The 21,693-nt window shown below is 36.2% G+C and overlaps 2 pseudogenes; both read left to right on the top strand.

The window, feature by feature from the left end:
• The first annotated feature begins 4,515 nt into the window (after window positions 1-4,515).
• On the top strand, window positions 4,516-7,636 carry LOC115957938 (annotated as a pseudogene).
• A 3,004-nt stretch (window positions 7,637-10,640) lies between these two features.
• On the top strand, window positions 10,641-13,417 carry LOC115954453 (annotated as a pseudogene).
• The last annotated feature ends 8,276 nt before the right edge of the window (window positions 13,418-21,693 follow it).

Here is a 21,693-nt window from a genome sequence, read left to right as displayed (position 1 = left end):
CCCATCAAAAACTATAACTAATCGTTTACCAAAAGACCACTTGTGCTGGGATCACAAGATTAGAGAAATGTTTGAATCAATCAGGGCTGTAACCAAGCCACTCTTTAAAGAGATGGTGGTCTCGGGTAGTCTGAGTTGCCTTTCAAAGGTATATGATCAATGCAACTAAATGTTTGAATTTAATTGAAAAACCTAATATGCTGTGCTTAAATTTACCCTTTAAAGATATCATGGCTTGTATTGAGTTGGGTTGAAGATTCTTTGAGTAAGTAAATTAGTTTAAGTCAAAAACAGACCCAAGTTGATCCAACCCATCTACAAAAATTTAAGAAAATGCATGAATATATTGCAGGAAATGATGATATGGATAGGCCAATAGAACATGTCCCTGGTAGTATGGAGGATTTTCTCCACCTCCGAGACCTTCTAGGATTTTGCGCACCAGGAACTTAGTTGACCCAACTCTCCAATTTGTTATTAGTGAGGGCCAAAAAAAAGCTAGAGCCAATGCACTCATCATCAACGTACGTTTGAAGACCTAGAAGCTCCCATACTCACCCATATGCGTAACCGTATCCCAAAAAACTTACAGCATTGGACCTCTCCATATATATGAGTTTAGTAACTAGACTCGGAGGCAAAATAACTCAGTCTTTGAATAGTCTTTGGGAAGTGGCACTACAAAACGCGGGGGCCTTGGGCCGCGTTTTTTAAGCCGTGGCTATAAAAAACGCGGCCCAAGATAGACTGAAGCCGCGTTTCATAAAAACGGGGCCATAGACTAGTTCTTAGGCCGCGTTTTTTAAGCGGGGCCATAGACGGGTTCTTAGGCCGCGTTTTTTTGAGCTAAAAACGCGGCCTAAGGACCTTCGTATTTTATTTTTTGGCAAACTTTTTTTTTCTTTTCCTTAACTGTGGCCGCATTTTAAAAACGGGACCATAGACGGGTTCTTAGGCTGCGTTTTTTTGAGCTAAAAACGCGGCCTAAGGGCCACAATTTTTTTTTTTTAAATTTTATTAAAGGGGGACCTATAGCCACGTTTTAGACGTGGCTATAGGTCCTCCTTTAAAAAAAAAAAAAATTGTGTTTACAAGTGCTGAACCCATTCGGTGGTTTTTTTTTTTATTTATTTTTTATTTTTTACGTAAGTCTATAGCCACGTTTTAAATGCGGCTATCGGCTTAACCTATAGCCGCGTTTAAAACGTGACTATAGGTCCTCCTTAAAAAAAAAAATGTTTTCAAGGGCTGAACCCATTCGGTGGGTGTTTTTATTTATTTATTTTTAAAGGAGGACCTATAGCCACGTTTTAAACGCGGCTATAGGTTAAGTCTATAGCCACGTTTTAAACGAGGCTATAGACTTACGTAAAAAAAAAAAAAAAAAAAAAAAAAACACCCACCGAATGGGTTCAGTACTTGTAAAAAATTTTTGTTTTTAAGGAGGACGTATAGCCACATTTTAAACGCGGCTATAGGTTAAGTCTATAGCCGCGTTTTAAACGTGGCTATAGACTTACATAAAAAAGTAAAAAAAAAACACCCACCGAATGGGTTCAGCACTTCAACGTAAAGGAGAATATGGAATATGCCATAGAATATTCTATGGCATATTCCAAAATATTCCATAAAAAAAAAAAAAAAAAAATCTGAGATTTCAAAATTTGAAACCTCAGACTTAACCACTCGTATGGTCCTAGCAAAAGGAAAAAAGAAGCTCCCTCACAGTCTCTCTCTTTAACTCTCTCACAAACTTAACCACTGGTATTAATCTCAAAACTCTCTCAATCTCTCTCTTTCTTGCTGATGCTGTATGAATGGGTTTGTGAAAATATGGAGTTTTGTTCATTGTTGTTTGAGTTTTGTTCATTGTTTTTCCCTTTAACTTTCTGTCTCTCTTTGCAGTAGATCTAAAGATTGAGTCTCTGTTTGCTTTAGATTTGAAGATTTTGAATCAATGAAGCTAAAGTGCCTCAAAAAATTATCTCTCTTTGCTTTATTTTTCTTTGACCCATGGCCGAAAATTATTTTCTTGATATAAAATACTGAACCATCTCAACTCTTATCAAGTTTTGATGATAAAGTGATACTATTCAATCCTTTCATATTTTGTTTTTATAGATACAATAAAATTTAAACCTATGATATCTGTTTTATGGTGATTAATTTCTTTATTATCAAGTTAAAATATCAATTGATTTTTTGTGCATACGGGGTTAGAACCGTAAATATTTTATTCAAAAATAAGAATTTTATCAGTTGAATTAACTAGAATTTACAATCCTTCTTAAATTAGAATTTTAGAACCACAATATTATTGTAAATAACTATTTCGGATATAGCTCAAAAGTTCTTAGCATTAAGGCCTTGCTGGCTCATCATCCTAATATTCTCGATCAAATGGTCCAATTTACAATACAATCATTCACCTTCATCAACACTCTCTTTTGCTAACCTAGGCTTCTCATTCTTTGATCTTAGAAACTCCTTCCTCCTTTCTACTATTAGATCATTCAAAATTGAATTTATAAAATTTGATGATCTTGATTTTTTTTTTCTTAAAAATGAATGGACATATGACAATTTTAATATCATATTTTCTTATCTTAGTATATAGTATTGAACCTTCACAACTCTCATCAAAATTTTGGTGATTGAATGATACTATTTGGTTCTTCCATAAATTAAAATTTTAGAATCTCAATAATATTGAAAATAATTAGTCAAGAAATAGCTCGAAAGTTTAAGTAAGGCCTTGTTAGCTCATCATCTAGAAATCCTCAATTAGACCGTCCAAATTACAATATGAGAATCCACCTTTATTATACCATCTTTTGCCAACCTAGTCATTTCATTGATGATCTTAGAAATTCCTCCCTCCTCTCTACTATTAGATCATTCACCATCTTTTTGCACAATCTCCATATCACATGCATCTTTCATGTCCAACTGTAAAAACAAATAAATGTAAGATAATGATTGAATTTTCTAGCCTATCAAAATCAGTGTTGGCTGTGCTGCATATTTATAATACGTGTTTGAGTTACAAGTTACAAGAGGACTCAATTACAAATAGAAGGAGTTAAAATACAAAAGAAGTCTATCTTAAAATACAATGGAAGTCGATCTTTGACAGCTATTCTTATCACTAGCTTAATTGTTACTTCCACCATTCTTTTGAATTTTGGAATTCAAAGACTCCTCTTTATCACAACTAGCTTGGATTCGTATTTTGGAGTTGTTGTTGATCTTATCCTTAACACCAACCCAACCTTCCACTCCTCCCTCACAAGCCAACTACTATTCACCATTTGATCAGTTGAATAAGGCCAGCAAATCATGGGCACACCAGTCACAATGCTCTCTAACATTGAGTTCCACCCGCTATGAGTCAAAAACCCATCAATTGCATGGTGGGCTAGTATCTCTTCTTATGGGACCCAACCCGGCCACCGTACATTCTCTTCCTAGTTCCTTCCACAAGTTCTTTTGGAACCTCTTTCTCTTCTTTTTCACACGCCAAGTCTGTTCTTATGACCCACAAGAACCTTTTATAACTATTCACCAATAATACCAAAACTCCGAGAGTTGATTCCTTGTCATGAACGTGACACTTCCAAAGTTTACATAAATTACTGATTTTGATGGCTGATTGTCCAGCCATTTCATGCAACTTCTATCCATGATTAATGGTACTTTTAGAATATTTGTTAATCGATAATTTTAGAAAAATTTGATACAACTTTTATAAAAAATATATAAAGATGTAACAAAAAAATTATCATTTTGTTTTTAATAAAAAGTTTTCAAAAATATTTTTTAAATCAATTTTCTTAGAGCATTCATTAATTTTTATAATACTGGAAATTGGAGGGAATATGTCCACCCATTTCATAGACAAAATCATTCTAAAAAAAATCTAAGACAGATTCAAGATCATCAAATTTTATAAATACAGTTTTGATAGATGGCATAATGCTTATTTCATTTATTTATTACCTAATTTACTTGGTTTTCAAAAAATAAATAAATAATTAACTTCATGTTTCCCTTTAGTCATACATCATACTAGGAACTTGTGGCAATTTTCTGGACTCTGGAATTTAAAAATGGAAAATATTTACTTTTATATATGCTAATGACTGTAAGATGCCGAACTCGCGAGTCGCGACTCCCAATTATTAATCCTGTACCACATGACTTTTGTTCCATCCCATGAGCTAGAAAAATATAATACGTTACCGCAAAACCACTGGTTGCTTGTTTAAAATAGCTCTGACATGGACTGATGGATTGCCACGTTTGTATTAGTTTTGAAAAAATATAAATAGCACTGACATAGACTGCCACATTTGTATTTGTTTTGAAAAGAATATAGAAGCTGGTCGGCACATAAGATTATTGTCTCACTATCTAGTGAGCCCACATGGTCGTCATTTCCACGCATACAATGATAAATAATAATGCATCGACCTGTCAAATACATTCCACCACATATAGAAGTACATGCATATAGAGCCCTGACTGCCGCACTTAGCAATTAGCACCCTAGAAGAATCCTAGATCGAGCTCACACAAGCATGGAACCACTAGAATCAAAAACTCCACATGTTCTCATCTTTCCACTTCCAGCACAAGGACATGTCAACTCCATGCTCAATCTAGCTCAGCTTCTTTCACTTGCTGGCCTCAACATCACCTTTCTCAATACAGATCACAACCATAATCGCCTTGTCCTTCACTCCAATATTCTACACCGTTTTGCATGTTTTCCTGGATTCCAAATTTCCAATTCAAGAGCATCCCAGATGGCCTTCCAGATGATCACCCACGAGCCGGTGTCCGATTCATGGAAATGTTTGATTCCTTTGAATTGGTAACTATACCATTATTTAGAGAGATGTTGTGTTCTGGTAAGTTAAATTCAGCTACTGGACAGTCGGTGACTTGTATCATAGCAGATGGAATCTTGAGCTTTCCTATTGATGTTGGCAATGAGCTTGGTATTCCAGTCATTCATTTCCGTACAGGCAGTGCTTGCTACTTCTTGGCTTGCTTTTGTATTCAAGATATGATAGAAGCTGGCGAACTTCCCATTAGTGGTAATCTTTCTCACTCTGTCATGTGGCATCCATTAGCAAATTCGTATTTGCTTTCTTGTTTAATTACATAAAAAAAAATATATAAAATCTTTTTCATAATTATGGTAGTGACTATTTTTATTAGTACATAACAAACATTGGGTTATCAATAATTTCATATAAATATAATATTACAGCAATCACAATTTTACATATCAATCACAATTTTATTATTACAAAGTATTAGGCAGGCCGTCAAGAGTCAAGACATCGCCCTTTTTTTTTAATGAAATAGGTTTTTTCCAACACAACAAACACTACAAACACTGTTTTGAAAACAGGCAAGCAGAAATCTCCCTCCTGATAATATAAACTAGACACAGGGGAGGCCAAAGCCAATCATCATACAAAGCCAAATAGACCCTGTCAAAGTTTCAAAGCTTTGGCTATGGAGGTCATAACAGAGAGAGAGAGAGAGAGAGAGAGGTATTTAAATATGAGATCTGAGTTCGATCTTTGTTTCTTTCACTCTACTTCCTATTTAAATTTCTATGCGTTGAGCCTCACCTATTAAAAAGTAGTTTTAACCCACATGTAAGAGGGAGTATTAAAATTATATGATTAAATAATTAAATTTAACATATCTCAATATTTTAAACTTTTAGGACCATTGATAATTTAACATATCAAACCTTGGGTCTATAATGGCTTGATAGCATGGCAACTAAGCTATTTAGACTCAAAATGACAACGACCTCTTTTGTTTGTCATGAGCTGCACATTTAATAATTAATAAATAGGCAATTAGACTGGTAAAGTATCATTTTAAAATTCAAATAAATTAGCCATGCGCAGGTGCTTGTCAAAGATGACGAAACTTCATCATGAGCTATACTTTCGAACCTTTGGCCCTGTTTGGTAATCGGTTGTTTAAATACCACAACACATATTTTCACACTTTTTTACTCACATATATTTTCACAAAACTTAAACAATGTTATTAAAAATCTCTTATCAAACGGGCCATTTTTTGTTTGTTTTTGTTTTGGTTTTTGGCTAAAGCTAATTGGATAGAGAAGATTAGATTCTTCGTTTGAGTTATTAATTTTATACATATTGACATTCTTCAACACTAACTTGAAATAAAAAAAACAAACAAAAAAACCGGGAAACAAAAGAAAACTCATAGATATATTTGTAATCATGATAGTTTAGTTTGTTTGTTTCTTTTAAGGAGCCATGCCTTCATTTCTTAGTGTTGTCACTGTCACATATGATCACTGGTTTTCAAAGAACAATTACAGGCTTTACATCTCACAATTCTTTTTGAACATAGCTAGAATTTTCTCAGTTTGACAATATGAATAATTCTTTGATAGTTTTATTATTTTTTACGAATTAAAAATATTAGTGAAATTTGTTACTAATTAACGTTTGTTTCGTTTCTCCATAAAGAAATATTGAGTCAAATGTCTTACTAACGAGAAGTATGGTAACCACTCTAGAAAATGAAGACATGGACCGCCTAATAAGAAGTGTTCCAGGCATGGAAACTTTTCTTCGAATCTGAGACTTACCTAGTTTTTGCCAAGTAAGCAACCTAGCAAACCCAAATCTTCAACTTTTTGCAAATAGGACTAGGCAATCCCCTCGAGCCCATTCGCTTATACTCAACACGTTTGAAGATTTAGAAGAACCTGTACTCTCCCACATTCGCACAAAATGTCCCAAAATCTATACCATTGGACCCCTCCATGCAATACTTAAATCTAAACTTGAATCCAAAACGACATTGTTGCAATCTCAGTCTCCAAATAGCCTCTTCGAAGTGGATAGAAGCTGCATGGTGTGGCTCGATGCTCAACCTTTCAAATCTGTAATATATGTAAGCTTTGGAAGCATTACAACCATGACAAAGGACAAGCTCATGGAGTTTTGGTATGGTTTGGTTAATAGCAAGAAGCGCTTTTTATGGGCCATAAGGCCCGACTTGGTGATCCAAAAAGATGGTGAAGGTCAAATTCCAGTGGAACTAGTTGAAGGGACAAAGGATAGAGGGTATATGGTGGGTTGGGTCCCACAAGAGGAGGTCTTGGTCCACCAAGCTGTAGGTGGGTTTTTGACTCATAGTAGATGGAACTCTACCTTAGAGAGCATCGTGGCTGGGGTGCCCATGATTTGTTGGCCTTACTTTGCTGATCAACAAATAAATAGTAGGTTTGTGAGTGAGGTTTGGAAATTGGTAATGGACATGAAGGATGTGTGTGACAGAGTTATGGTAGAAAATATGGTGAATCATTTGATGAAGGAGACGAGGGAGATTTTCAGGAAATCAATTGTTGAGAAGGCTAGGTTGGCAAAAGAAAGTGTGAGTGAAGGTGGGTCCTCTTACCGTAATTTGGACCATTTGATTAAGGATATAAGATTAATGAGCATGGCTACAACAAAATAGTATGTACTATCATTTCTTGAGTTGTTATTGTTTAGAATTTTAGTACCAAGTGGTTTTCCTTAGTAATTGCAAATTAAGAAAGATGGCACTATTCAAAATTTTATGGTCTAAGTGTGGCAACACAATTTTTTTACCTACTTTTTCATGATTAATGATTTGATTTATTGTAATTAATTTGCCATAAAATTGATGCCACTAATGAATTCATGTAAAAGGTTAGTCCAATTATATTTTTATCATTTATTTTTAAAATACAATAGTATTTCAAATTATGATGTCCACTTCATATGGTTCACAGAAAAAAAAAAAAAAAAATCAACCTACAGCGCCTACTTCATGATAATTGTCTTTTATTATCAAACCAAGATGCCGATTGGTTTCTTTTATGAGTCCAAATCTTTTATCTTACTCTTCTTGCTCCACTATATACTCCATAAATAAAAATATACCACATGTTCATCTAATTTATTAAATGCTAAATTTATGCCTTATATTATTTCAATTTCCTAAAATAAATAAGGCGTAAATGCTCTTTTTGTCCCTACATTTTGGGGTCATTTCTATTTTGGTCCCTACATTTTTATTTTACCACTTTTAGTCATTAAACTAATTAACGCATGACATTTAAGTCCTTACTGTCAGCCAATTAACAGAAAAAGCTGACGTGGCTAACGGTACATTAAAATAATAATTAAAAAATATATATATTTCGACATTAAAAAAGGACACATCAGCGTCTAAATTAAAAAAAAAAAAATTTAACTAAATAAAAAAAATTACAAACAGAATTAAAAACAAAAAATCATATGAATGGAGATCTCAGATCCTTGAACAAGAACAATAAGATTAGAAACCCATAAACTCATAAATTTCACATTCAAATTATCAAATTCCTATTCCAAATTCATCTTGATCATGAACACACAAGAACAACAAACCCAGAATATTCAATCCCAAGAACAAAAGAATAGAAACCCAAAATATTCTAAAATTTGTACACAAATTCTTCCACAAAAATCAATTGTACACAAACACCAACCCAGATCTGAATGGTTTTTTTTTTTTCCTTTCCTTTTTTATGTTCTTATTAGGAGCAGATCTAGGTTTGGAGTATATCCAATGGCACCGTTTCTGGGTTTGGGTTAAAAAACTCCCAATACTTTTCTTTGCCACTTCTTTCATTTCGTTTGGGCCAAAACTAAAAATGGCTTCTGTTGTTGCTTCCATTTCTTCAACGAGCTTATTCTCTCCCTACACTCTCGCTCGCCCCAAAACTCACAACCCTCAGCCTCACAAGCCCTCCAGTTCCAATTCCAAGAGAAAGCAACCGCTACGAAACCCTTTAGCTCCACCCCCACGCACCGACGACAGATCAAAGTTGCTCCACCCCACACTCCTTCGAAGGTTCGATGTCCACCCACACTCCAACGCAGCTCCACCCCACTCTCCGAAGCCATACCCACCTCCAACATCTTCGATCTGTTGCCAGTGAAGCCAGTCTATGGGTTTGGGTTTTGATTGGTGGAGGAGGAGCATGACTGATTTGGGTTTGGGTTTTGAGGAATGTGACGTGTAGGTTGCGATTTGGGTTTTGGTGGTGGTCGATCTGAGATTTTAGGTTGTCACGGTGGACATCAGCGTGGGGTCATGGTGCTGTGGGTGGACCTTGGTTCGTGGTGTAGGAGCTCGCTGTGGGTCTTGGGATTAAGATTTATGGAGTGGTTGATTTGAGTTTAGTTTTTCTGAGTTTGAGAAGTCCTGGAATTGAGTTTAATTTTTCTGGGTCTTAGGATTGAGTTTAATTTTTTTTTTAATTTTTTTTTTTTTGGTTTAAATTGTCTAACATAACTTTTATAAAAAAATTAAAATGTTGACGTGGCATATAAAAATGCTAAATAATATTTTTTTTAATAATATTTTAATAACCACATCAGCATCATGTCAGCTAATAAGGTGTTCTGTTAGCTACGTCAGCTTTTTCTGTTAGTTGGTTAATGGTAAGGACTTAAATGTCACGTATTAATTGGTTTAGGGACTAAAAGTGATAAAATAGAAATGTAGGGACCAAAATAGAAATGACCCCAAAATGTAAGGACGAAAAGAGCATTTACGCCAATAAATAAATAAATAACCCATCATATTTAGGTAACTGAAATAATATAAGGCATAAATTTAGCATTTAATAAATTAGATGGATATGTGATATGTTTTTATTTGTGGAGTATATAATGGAGCAGGAAGAGTGAGATAGAAGATTTGGACTCCTCTTCTTGCTCCACTATATACTCCACAAATAAAAATATGCCACATGTCGATCTAATTTATTAAATGTTAAATTTATGTCTTATATTATTTCAATTTCCTAAAATAAATAAATAAATAATCCATCATATTTAGGTAATTGAAATAATATAATGCATAAATTTAGCATTTAATAAATTAGATGGATATGTGGCATATTTTTATTTGTGGAGTATATAGTGGAGTAAGAAGAGTGAGATAGAAGATTTGGACTCAGCTCTGATTAATCGTGATTCCAACACAATGATAATTAATAATAGGGTAAGCTACATAATTGGTCCCTAACCTTTACACCATATTTTAATTTAGTCCCTAACTTTTCAATTGTGTTAATTTGATCCTTAACCTTTCAATGTCGTGTTAATTTAGTCCTTAATGTTATATTTTAGATGGAAATTGCTAACATGACAAACGACCAAAATAAAATTTAAGTTTATTGTCTCATTAATGTAAGCCAATTTTTTGTTTTGACCATTAGACAAGTCATAAATTTTTATCCAAAAGATAACGTTAGGGACTAAATTGACACAATACTAAAATGTTAGGGACCAAATTGACACAATTAAAAGGTTATGGATCAAATTGAAATATAATGTATATGATAGGGACCAATAATGTAGTTTACCCTTAATAATATTGGCAGCATTTGTTGCACAACATATACACGTGCAACAAGTTTTAGTCACATGCATACATCTACCAGTCAAAAACATATATACCACCCCATATATATGCATGTATATGGCACTAGTTCTTGCCAGAGACACACTGAAAACTTAGCAATTAGCACCCTAGATCAAGCTCAGATGGAACCCGAATCGAAAGCTCCCCATGTTCTTATCTTTCCTTTTCCAGCATAAGGACATGTCAACTCCATGCTCAATCTTGCTCAGCTTCTTTCACTTTCTGGCCTAAACATCACCTTTCTCAACACCGATCACAACCACAATCGCCTTGTCCTTCACACCGACATACTAGACCGTCTTGCGTGTTTTCCTAGATTTCAATTCAAGAGCATCCCAGATGGCCTTCCAACTGATCACCCACGAGCTGGTTACCGATTCATGGAAGTGTTCGATTCCATTAAATTGGTAACTGAGCCATTATTTAAAGTAATGATGTCTTTTGGTCAGTTAAATTCAGCTACTGGACAGTCGATGACTTGTATCATAGCAGACGGTAGCTTGAGCTTTCTTATTGATGTTGGCGATGAGCTTGGTATTTCGGTCATTCATTTCCGTACAATCAGTGCTTGCTCCTTCTGGGCTTATTTTTGTATTCAAGATATGATAGAAACTGGCGATCTTCCCATTAAAGGTAATCTTTCTCACTCTGGCCAAATTTGTATTTGCTTTCTTGTTTACATAAAAAATTTTATAATCCTTTTTCATAATTATTGTAGTGAATGTCATTATTGGTGCATAAGAGACATTATGTTATTAATAATTTCATATAAATATAAGGGTAAATTACAGTTTACCCACCTGTGGTTTGACCGAAATTTAAGTTGCTTACCTATGGTTAGACATTTGACACTTTACCTACTTGAGGTCAGTTCAGTTAAAATTCCGTAATATATCTTTGTTAAAAACATGGCTAAATATGTAATTTTGCTCTACTTTTGTGTCTCTCTCCTTCAAAAACACAAAAAAACATAAAAATGCAAGATCAAAAGGATCTAGCGGAAAACTTTTATCATGAGATTTCAAACCATAGGTAAATAATTTAAATTTTGGTCAAATCTCAGGTGAGTAAAGTGTCAAATTCAAACCACAAGTAGGCAACTTAAATTTCGGCCAAACCACATGTGGGTAAGTTGTAATTTACCCTAAATATAATATTTTTCCACAATCACAATTTTATTATTCTTAATTATCAGGAAGGCTATCAAGAGTCAAGACAGTGACCTCGATCTTTTTCTATCTAATACAACAAACACTACAAATTGGACCTTTTAGGGACCATAGATATTAAGATATGGGCCATTTAGGTAGCTATGGAGTGTGATGCTTGATGGCATGGCAGCTAAGCAATTTATATTTTAGACTCAAAATGACAGCAACCTCTTTTGTTTATCATGAACTACCCATTTAGTAATTAAGGAATAGACAATTAGACTGGTAAAATATCATTTTAAAATTCAAATAAAATTAGCCATGCACAGGTGCATGTCAAAGATGTCGAAACTTTCATGAGCTATACTCAAACCTTTTTGTTTTCTGGCTAAACTAATTGGATAGAGAAGACTAGAATTTTTTGTATGAGTTATTGATTTAATACATATTGACATTCTTCAACACTAAAATGCAAAAAATCAATAACCGGAAAAGAAAAAGAAAAATCATAGATATATTTGATCCTACCGAGATATCATGTGATAGTTTCTTTCTTTTGAGTAGTAATTCCTTCATTTCTTGGTGTTGTCATTGCCGCAGATGATCACTTGTTTGCATATATATATATAACATAGCTATAATTTTCTTAGTTTGAAAGTATAAATAATTCTATGATAGTTTTATTATTTTTTACGAATTAAAAATATTAGTGGAATTTGTTACAAAAATTTGTTTTGTTTCTCAACAAAGAAATGTTTATGTCAAATTTTTTACTAATGAAAAGTATGGTAACCACTCTAGAAAACGAAGACGTGGATTGCTTTATAAGGAGTGTGCCAGGCATGGAAACTTTTCTTCGAATTCGAGACTTACCTAGTTTTTGCCGAGTAAGAAACACAGCAGACCCGAATCTCCAACAGCTTAAAAATATGACTAGGCAATCCCCTTGAGCCCATGCGCTCATACTTAACATATTTGAAGATTTAGAAGGACTTGTACTATCTCACATACGCACAAAATGTCCCAAAACTTATACTATTGGACCCCTCCATGCAATTCTTAAATCTAAACTTGAATCCAAAACGACATTGTTGCAATCTTTGTCTCCAAACAGCCTCTTCGAAGTGGAAAAAAGCTGTATGGTGTGGCTCAATGCTCAACCTTTGAAATCTGTAATCTATGTAAGTTTTGGAAACATTATGGTCATGACAAAGGATAAGCTCATGGAGTTTTGGTATGGTTTGGTTAATAGCAAGAAACGCTTTTTATGGGCTATAAGGCCTAACTTGGTGACCCAAAAAGATGGCGAAGGTCAAATTCCACTTGAACTTGTTGAAGGGACAAAGGATCAAGGGTATATGGTGGGTTGGGTCCCACAAGAGGAGGTTTTGGCCCACCAGGCTATTAGTGGGTTTTTGACTCATAGTGGATGGAACTCTACCTTAGAGTGCATAGTGGCTGGGGTGCCCATGATTTGTTGGCCTTACGTTGCTGATCAACAAACAAATAGTAGGTTTGTGAGTGAGGTTTGGAAGTTGGGAATGGACATGAAGGATGTGTGTGATAGAGTTATGGTAGAAAAAATGGTGAATCATTTGATGGGGGAGAGGAGGGAGATTTTCATGAAATCAGCTGTTGAGATGGCTAGGTTGGCAAAAGAAAGTGTAAGTGAAGGTGGGTCCTCTTACTGTAATTTGGACCATTTGATTAAGGATATAAGGTTAATGAGCATGATTACAAAAAAGTAGTATGTGTTATTGTTTAGAATTCTAGTACCAACTAGTTTTCCCTTGTAATTGCAAGTTAAAGAAAGATGACACTGTTTAAAAATTTGTATGGCCATAAATGTGGTGAGACGCTTTTTTTCCATCATTTTCATAATTAATGACTTGGTTTATTATTATTAATGAATCATAAAAGTGATGTCACTAATAAATTCATGTAAAACAGTAGGTTAGTATTTTTTTTACACTATAGAATTTCAACATATGACATCTGCTCTATATTGTTCAAAAATAAAAATAAAAATCAACCTATGGCACTCACTATATGATGATTTATCTTTATTATTAAATCAATATACTAATTGGTTTTTAGTAAACTTTTTTTTTTTTTTTTTTTGGGTGAAAGAAGACTTTTATTGAAATAAACTAAAGAGTGGCCAAATCAGCCTAAACAAAAGGTAAAGTGCGAAATAGAATATCCTCCATCCACACAATACAACTTGGTGATGTCAGAGCTAACCTAGCTAAGCTATGAGCAACTTTATTATCATCTCTCCTTATGTGAGAGTATGACAATTCTGAAAATAAATCGGAAAATAACGACACATCATTTATCAAATGGGCATAAGAAGCTAAACCAAAAATACGCAAGAAATTATAATCAGGAGCTCGGTTAAAAAGTTTTTCAAAAGGAGATAAATTTTTAATAGTGGAGGTAGGAAGCCTATTAATCAGATAACAAGCCGTTTGAAAAGCATCATCCTAAAATTGAAGAGGAATTTTTGCATGATATAGTAAGATTAGGCCTGTTTACACAACATGACAATGTTTACGTTCCACAACACCATTTTGTTGGTGTGTGTGAGGACCCAACATGATGAGTAATGCCACAATTTTGCAAAAATTTGTGTAAAGAGCGATATTCACCACCCCAATCAAATTGAACCATTTTAATTTTTTTATTAAAATATCGTTCCACATATTTTTGCCATTTAATAAAAATAGACAGAACATCACTTTTATTTGTCATGGGATAAAGCTAAGTATAACGACCATAGGCATCCAAAAATGAGACATAATATTTAGAACTAGATTTAGAACAAATAGGAGAAGGGCCCCATACATCAGTGTAAATTAATTCCAATGAAAAATTAATTTGACTACAGGATGAAGAAAATGGAAGCTGTTTACTCTTAGAATTGAAACAAGCAGAACAAGGGCGAATAATATTATTTGAACTAAAAGGCAAACTAAATCTAGCAAGAACATGACGAACAATACAAAAAGCAGGATGTCCTAAGCATGAATGCCATTGATCTGGAGAGGTACGTTCACCATCAAAGATGGACGACAACGAGGGAATTTTATTGAAAGTAGAAGGAAATTGGTACAACCCATCTTTACTCGGCCCATGCAGCAGAACTTTCTTAGTTGTGTGATCCTTCACAATGAAATAAGTGGGGTGAAATGCAATTGAAGTATTAGTATCATTGGTAAACTTATGAACATAGATTAAATTTTTGGTAATATGAGACATGCAAAACATCTGTAAAAGAAAGGAAGAAGTAGGAGTGGATAATTTAGTAGAACCAATATGTTTTACAGTCAAACCAAGGTCGTTACCAATTCGAATTTGATTAGGACCATGATATTCATCTACCTTCACATTTAAATTGGCAAGATCAGCTGTGAGATGGTGAGTTACACCTGAATCCAGATACCAGTTGAGACTCGAGGGGGTCTGTGGAGTTGTAAGCAGTGCATGCATATTGGAGGAGTCACTGGAATAAGAATTATCACATCGATAATAGCAATTGATTGTTGAATGTCCCATCTTGTTGCACACTTGATAGATTGGACGATTCGAAGAATTTGTGTTACCACGGCCACGCCCCTAGCCTCTATTATTTTTCTGATTGGGGGAGGGAGAGCCACGACCAGAAGACAAAGAGGAATGGCCACCTCCATAACCACCATGTGAGTTTCCTCACCTTGCAAAATTTGCCCCTCCAAGTGAGGGGTCAACAATTGGTTGTTGATGTTCAAGCTGAAGTTCATGAGCTAATAGATGCCCATACAGTTCTTCAATGAAGAGAGGATCAACCCTTGTAGTCACTAACGTGACAAATGAATCATAGTCTGATCCAAGACCAGCTAGAAGAAAAGAGACGATTTCAAAATCGTTCAAAGGTTGAGCAGTGGTAGCAAGTGTGTCAACAGTGTTGTGAACTGGTGAAACTAATCAGCTATTGATGAATTTCCTTTCTTCAAAGTGGCTAGCTGATAGTGGATTTGCATTGTTCTAGCCTTGGATTAGGACGTGAACATGCGTTCTAATGCTTGCCAGACATCTCAAGAGTTGGTATATTTTACCATATGAGCCGGAATTTTCTCACAGAGAGAAGAGATAATAGCGTTGAGTATCATTTGATCTTGCAAATGCCAATGCTGAAATTCTGGATTTTGGATAGCTTGAGTGGCACCATCAGTTGCAATGGTGATGATTCTAGGTGAAGCAGGTGTGGTTCCGTTGAGGAAACCATAGAGATGTTACCCCTTAAGTGCTTTCCACAGTAAGTAGTTGTCACGGGTCAGTTTGATGGTGATCAGATGATGAATAGTGGTGAGTGTGGTGGGAGAGGGAAGGGCAGAGGTGTTGACAGTGGAGGCTGAGGAAGATGAAGAAGCCATGAAGAGGACGTGAGTCACAAAAGCTCTGATACCATGTAAACACAATAGTGTTTTGAAATATTTTCAGCCTAACCAATTTGGCTTAGGACTTTTTATTTATATAGGATTGTACAGATACAGAGATTCAAAATATAAAAGAGTTTAAATTACAAACAACTTCATCTTATCCTATCTTCAGCAGATCCTATCTACAATTTGTAATTCGTATTTGAGATTATCATAGCTGCTGTGGATAGTTGGATTAACTTTAGCAGAGAGTTTAAATTACAAAAAACTTCATCTTATCCTATCTTCACCTCTTATTCATAACAAGAACATGTTTCTGGTAGTATGGAGGATTTTCTTCGCCCCCGAGACCTACCTGGATATTGCGCACCAGCAACTTAGCTGACCTTACTCTCCAATTTGTTATTAGTGAGGGCCAAAAAAAAGTCAGAGCCAATGCACTCATCATCAATGTACGTTTGACGACCTAGAAGTTCCTATACTCACCCATATACGTAACCGTATCCCAAAAAACTTACAGCATTGGACCTCTCCATATATATGAGTTTAGTAACTAGACTTGGAGGCAAAACAACTCAGTCTTTGAATAATCTTTAGGAAGTGGATAGAAGTTGCATGAAATGGCTGGACAATCAGCCATCAAAATCAGTAATTTATGTAAACTTTGAAAGTGTCACGTTCATGACAAGGGATTAATTCTCGGAGTTTTGGTATAGTTATTGGTGAATAGTTATAAAAGGTTCTTGTGGGTCATAAGAACAGACTTGGTGCGTGAAAAAGAAGAGAGAGGTTCCAAAAGAACTTGTGGAAGGAACAAGGAAGAGAATGTATATGGTGGCTGGGTTGGATCCCATAAGAAGAGCTACTAGCCCACCATGCAATTTGATAGGCCAAAAGCGTATCGACCTATTGTGATAAATTAATTGATTAATTAGCCAAGTTTGTTAATTAATCAAATTAACATGCAAAGTACGTGATAGCACAAAAATCACCAATTAAACTAAGTATAGCGGAAATTAAATTGACATGGTAATTTGTTTACGAATGGGGAAAATCTATACGGCAAAAACCCCACCAGGTGATTTTAAGGTCACCACTCCCAAGAATCCACTATTATCACAACAAGCGGTTATAAGTAAAGGAATCCCAATACCTTATACCAACCTACAGTTGAACCCTTACCCCAATACCCAATTGGACTTATTCTGTAGTGACAATCTCTCATTTTAATGCATGACTCCCAGTACGTGACAAACCAATTGCGCGGATTTCAGTATGCGACTTCAATCACCAACTAGAGAAGGTTGTTGGCTGCAAAGTTCTTCAGTTTATCACACGATGAAGATTGAGAAGCTCCTTGGTTACAAAACCCTACGGTGCATAAACACATTAGCTTCTTCACAAGAAAGATGAACTAGGTAAATTCTATCTCCAGTTACAATTTGCTTGAACAAACTTTGCTCAACACTTGTGCAACTTGTGTCACCTTTGACAGCCCTTAAAATAATCCTTTTATATGTTTAGGGTTGTGAGAAAAGAAAGCCCAAACATACAATCATGGACTGGATGAAAAACAGACCAAAAATTCTGAGTTTCATAAATCTTGATAGATACCCTATCTGTCGAGTTGCTGTCGAGCCGCGGCTAGAACAACTCTTCAAGACTCGATAGATGCTAGTTGTCGAACTTTAATGAATAACACTTTTCACACTTGAATCTTAGACAGACTTGCATGACTTTAACACTTGAACTTAAAATTTTGTTTCTTGAAGTATTAAACACATCCTAGATCTACCCAAATACAAGTAAAGTGCATTTGTTCAAAGGATTAGCCAATTACATAAAATAGTGACATATGTTCCTAACAAGTGAATCACATATGTTCCAATACAATTGATGGGTTGTTGACTCATAGTGGGTGGAACTCAATGTTAGAAAGCATTGTGACTGTTATGCTTATGATTTGCTGGCCTTACTCAACTGATCAAATGGTGAATGGTAGGCTTATGAGGGAGGAGTGGAAGGTTGGGTTGGTGTTAAAGATAAGATCAATGACAACTCCAAAATACGAATTCAAGCTAGTTGTGATAAAGAGGAGTCTTTGAATTCCAATATTCAAAAGAGTTATGTAGATAACAATCAGGCTAGTGATAAGAATAGCTGTCAAAGGTAGACTTCCTTTGTATTTCAAGATAGACTTCTTTTGTATTTTAAACTTCTTCTATCTGTAACTTTATTCTCTTGTAATTTGTAACTCAAACACGTATTATAAATATGCAGCACAACCAACACTGGTTTTGATAGGCTGGAAAATTCAATTATTATCTTGCACTTATTTGTTTTTACAGTTGGACATGAAAGATGCATGTGATACAAAGATTGTGAAAAAATATGGTGAATGATCTAATAGTAGAGAGGAGGGAGGGATGTCTAAGATCATCGATGAAATGACTAGGCTGGCAAAAGATAGTGTTAATGAAGGTGGATACTCGTATTGTAATTTGGACCATTTAATTGAGGATTTCTAGATGATGAGCTAGCAAGGCCTTACTTTTGAAAAATTTTGAGCTATTTCTTGACTAATTATTTGAAATATTACTTGATGAAGTGCAAATTTGTCAGTCAAAGTAAGTGCGTCTAGATGCAGCCAAGCCTTCATCTCTGTGACTATAGAAATGGTAAGGTAGCTCCCTCAACGTGGTCATCGGTGTGGTGCCTACCATAACGTCTTCGATGCCAAAGTTAGCACAAGGAAATTCTTTGGAAAAAATAAAGTAATGTAGTGGAACAACAATAAGTATTTCTAGGTGTGAATCTGTACCTTGTGCTAGTGCTTGTGAGGGCCTTATATATGTTTCTACAGCACCTAGCCGTTGTGGCAGTTATTGTGGCTTTAATGCCTCTCTTGGTAACGCCTTGTGCTCAATAATGTGGACTTCAATGGGTTTCCAATGATCCATACAGCTGTCTTTGTAACCGCCCGAGGTAGTATTGCCCGTATTGAATGGCTTTGCTACCTTCGTCAATGATGTGGACATCTACTCAGCTTGTCTTAGGGGATGACCTCGTTGGTAACGGTGACATCATTCATGGAAGTTGAGTTCGTCAGTCCCATCAGTTGCCCCCCAGGCTCTGTGGTCGTTCGTGTGGCGGCGATCACCAAGAGGCGAAAGGTGTTTTTTTTTTTTTTTTTTTTTTTTTTTTTTTTTGTCTCTTAGGATTTCCTTCCGTATTCAATGTGCAGTGGCAGCGTTGGGTGTGTTGTGGCCACGTGGTGCAACCTGAGGGGTGGTTTTAATGCTCCACTCCATGTGACTCTCGGTTTTCCCGTTGTTTTTTTCAATTTTCTGTGCTTAGCTTTTTAAACTTCCTTCCTTCTCTTTCTTCCTTACTTTTCACTTTCACTTTCCCTTTTACTCTGTGTTTTTCAAGTTTCCATTGCTGACCTTGTGCTGCCATTGTTGCTATGAACCTTCTGCGTTTTACCCTTTCTCTCCACCGCTTTTGAGGTATGGCCTCTTTCCTCCCATTATTTTTCTTTAAGTAGATAACTCTGTGGCAATTTCTGATTTTTCTCTGTCTTTTCTGTGTTTTTTGGTCTTTCTAGGATTTTTACCCTTCTTCTTTTTTGAGTCCTATGCTTGGTAGCTCTGAAGTTAGGGCCCTTTGTCCCCTGTCTCTTTCCTTTTCGCCCATTTAAGGGGGTCTTTAGGTGTTTTCCCACATCTCGAGAAGTTCGCATTAGAGGGTAGTGGCTTGTGTATAGTAATGGGTGACTTGCTACTGCTACTTCGTCAATCAATCGATTGGTTTGAGGGTTTGATAAGGGAGCGGGGAGTGATGTCAGAGGTAAGGTCGAACGAGTTAGAGACTGGGTTATCATCTAGTGATAGATCTGTGGAGGGGGATACTGCCGTCTCTACCCCTTGAGAGGTTAGATCTTTCTATGCTCTCGATGAGGTGTGTGGTTTAGACGGCGATACACTTTCTAGGTTTAAGGACAGATTTCAATTCCCAAATAGGGTTACGGTCCGTCTACCTAGTGAGGAGGATCAGGCTTGCCACTTCTTCCCTGGGGAGGTATGCTTTTACGAGGTTGCCTTTCTTTATGGGCTTAGGTTCCCCATCCATCCCTTTATCATGAAGTTGTTGGGCCACTTTGGTATTGCTCCTGGGCAACTTATGCCCAATTCATGGAGGATAGTGGTTAGCTGTATGGGGATATGGCTGGTTGCTACAGACAGAGATATGATCAGGGTGGATGAGCTCGTCTACTAGTACCGTTTGAAAGCATCTAAGGAACCTGGGTATTATGAGCTGGTGCCATGGGAGAGGAGGACTAGGATCGTCCGGAATCTACCCTCGTCATTCAGATATTGGAAGTCTCGGTTCTTTTTTGTGGCCGGGGATGACTGGGAGACTTCCTTTAATGAAGTTTGGGGTGATCTCCTAAGGCTGCTCCGTCGGTGGAGTACTGCGAATTTAGGTGCATCATTATTCCTCCTAGCTTATTAATTTTCTTTATTTATTTGTCGTCACTTAACTCTTTTTCCCATTGTCTTATGCAGTTAAGAGACGACCCAAGCTCAAAAGTAGGTACAAGGGATGTATTGAGAAGGCAATCGAGTACGCAAAGACGATTGAGGACTTTGACGATCTAGTGGATCCATGAACTCTTGCCTTCTAATACCATGGTCATGAACCATCTGCTTTTGTCCTACGAAACTTGGACATTGAAGAAAAAAAGAGTAAGTGTTAGGCTCGTCCATGCTAAACCATCCTTTTTTTTTTTTTTTTTTTTTTTTTTTTTTTTTTTTTTTTTTCAAGTGTTCTCCTTTTGCAGGAATGACTATTAAATTTAACCAAGGAATGTATGCCTGGATGAGGGCTAAGAAGAATGAGCCGTTGTCCAATCTTAGGACCAAGGGCGTGCGAGTGATGGAAAAGGGGATTCCCATCACTACAGCAACACCATCCACTCCTGCTGTCGAATCGGCAAGGACGGCTTCCCCGGCCACTTCATTGAGGAGATTCCTCCTCAACGGAGTAAAAGGTGAAGGACCGAGGATAAGTAGAAGGAGAAAGTTGACTCCCAGTCTTCTAACATTTGGGATGATGCCGGGGTGGCGCAGGCTTGGACATAAGACATTTTTACCGCCAATGATATGAAGGTGTTTTCGGGAGTGTCGGCCAACGAGGTTGTGGGTCGTCATCTCCATAAGCTTGTACAGGTATTGTATTTACATGATCTTACCTTTTTCTTCCTTTTGTGCCGTCTCTAACATTGGTCTTAATTTTCAGGTGCTTGGGGAGAGCTTTCATATCACTTCTGAGTACCTTACTCAGGAAGCAAAGATTACCTTGTCAGTGTCTAGGCTGGAGGTGGAAAATTCTAAATTGAAGAAGGATTTGATCACTGCTATGGATGAGGCCAACTCTGTCAAGGAGAAAGTTAAGTCTCTGGGAGATGACCTCAGGGCAGAGAGGTAGCTTACGTTGGAAAAGGATGAACAACTCCTAGCCGCTCGGGAGAAACTGAAGGTCATTGCTGCAAAGGCCGTCGAGGGTTTCCAGCAAACTGAGGAGTACAATATTGTGCTCTT

Source organism: Quercus lobata, chromosome 8 (genome assembly GCF_001633185.2).
Source record: "Quercus lobata isolate SW786 chromosome 8, ValleyOak3.0 Primary Assembly, whole genome shotgun sequence".
Lineage (NCBI taxonomy): Eukaryota > Viridiplantae > Streptophyta > Magnoliopsida > Fagales > Fagaceae > Quercus > Quercus lobata.
Note: the sequence above shows the minus strand (reverse complement) of the source record. Positions and strands in the feature narration are given on the sequence as shown.